Source organism: Rhipicephalus microplus, unplaced genomic scaffold (genome assembly GCF_043290135.1).
Source record: "Rhipicephalus microplus isolate Deutch F79 unplaced genomic scaffold, USDA_Rmic scaffold_183, whole genome shotgun sequence".
Classification (NCBI taxonomy): Eukaryota; Metazoa; Arthropoda; class Arachnida; order Ixodida; family Ixodidae; genus Rhipicephalus; species Rhipicephalus microplus.
The window spans coordinates 205,176-207,298 of NW_027464754.1; positions in this window are offsets into that span (position 1 = coordinate 205,176).

The window sequence follows — 2,123 nt, forward strand, 5'->3', positions numbered from 1 at the left end:
GTTCCCTCTTCGTTCTGTGTGGACCGATTCGTGAAACGACGGAAGGCCAAATCGCTCTTTGGGTTACTCGGGGAGGAATACCGAAATCCTCGCTTGTATAGCGTGCATTCTCCCATATGTGAATGCTGGCTGCAGAGGGATCCGAATCACGCCACATGTCACGTGACTGATTCGTCCGCGATCTCGTCCGTCTTGTGAATACAACTTTAATTGTACGTATTGCACTTGTGCGTCTCAATCCAAAGTTACAGCTTCTACTCCGGACCACGAAGACCTGATTTTAACGAAGAAATTAACAATCAGAAGTCTTGAGGAATAACTTAGGTTTTAAACTCTATCACCTACAGCGGCGTTTGGTGTACTCAGAGTCAACACAGTGGCCGAAACCTATTCCATCATCATCATCATCATCATCATCACCACCACCACCACCACCACCACCACCACCACCACCACCACCACCATCATCATCATCATCAGTCAAACTATGCCCAGTGCTAGACGAAGGCCTCTCCCATGTTCTGCCAATCAAGCCGGTTTTGTGCTTGCTTCGGCTGCCACTTTAATCCTAATCTCATCCGTCCACCTAACCTTGTCTTCCCTACACCCGCTTGCCTATATTTTGTTTTACGTACCTCCGTATGTAAAAGCTCGCAATAGTCCCCCGTGCATTCTCCTAAAACCACTTGAAGGAAAGCCAACTTCTTGTCCCCAGAACCTCCGAAAGCTTTGTGCACATAACGTCGTATTGCATCGCCTCAAAGATCGGAGGCATCGCGAGATCTTTGTGCCTCACGTGGCTTTGCTCTGGCTCCGTGATGGGCACACGTTTGACCAAGTGACGAAGTCATGTGATAACGTCATGACATGACGTGACGCTGGGCGGCGTCTGACTGATGTCACAAATTTAGGTGATCTGTGACGTATTTACGTCATATGGTGAAGTAATGCACGTGATAATATTGTGCGCCATTTGTGTTTAAATGCAACACTTGGTTAGTTTTCGTGTTTGATGGGGCTTCTAACGTTTTCGTCTTAGAAAAAAAAAAGAAATTTGATCGAACGTACTTCACCATCTGTCGGCGTGAGCAAACGTCGAACTGGAAGCGAGCATGATATGCTTGTTCCTTTATTTATTTTTTTAGCTTGTTTTTGTTCTGACGTCCTCTTTCGCTACCTCTCTTACGAGCACTTGCTGGAGCACCGCGCGCATCCAACTGGGGCGACGCGCTGGCTGCAGTTGTGTCTACATGTGTACTCAGCAGTTCGGCCAGCACTCCCCCCCCCCTCCCCCCTCCTTTCCGAAGTACTTCCGCTTCTACCGCCGCCTTTCGGTTCGTTCTTTCGTTGTCTAGTTCTGCAAACCTCCGGCGTCGCTTGCACGTTCTGCAAATGGCGCCTGCATTACGAGATGCCTGGCGACAGAGAGAGAAAGAGAATAGGAGAGGAGGGTTTACCAGTTGGCGACCCCTTTCGGCCGTCTCTCTTCCTCCCTTCCCCTCTCCGTCTCTCAACAGCCTCCTTTCTCGTTCTATGACGAGCCGCTTCCCCCCCTCTTTTTATCTCCCGCATATGAAACATATTTGCTCGCAGCATCACCTCTCTGCGCGCTCCTCGTTTCGAGCTTTCAGCCGGCTGAACGAACTTACACTATTTCGCTCTTGCTAGCACAGCCCGTGCTCGCGTACACAGTCTTTCCCGCCCTCTCTCCCTCGTTCCGTCCACATCGTCTCCGTTCCGTACTGTCCTATGAGTGCCGAGTTAGCGTCGCTTTATTCCACTGTCTCTGTGAGCTTTTCTTTTTGCTTATTTAGTCGTCGTCGTCGTCGTCGTCCCTCTGTACAAATATGTAAATAATGCCTCTCCGAGACAAATATGTACCAACTGCGTTTTCCGAGCAGCTTACGGCGGGCGCTCTCGGCAAAGCCTTCATTTCGCTCGGTGCTTGCTTTTTCGCCCCCTGTTTCAGTATCCGCTCCGCACATGCGGCGGCGGCGGTGCTCTGTGTACTAAACTAGGGCTGCTGTTATAGCATGCACGCACACGTTTCGCGCGCCTGCAGTGTTCTCGCCGTCGTCGACTCAATGGAGTTCGACGACGGCGACGCAGTCGCAGGGAGGCAG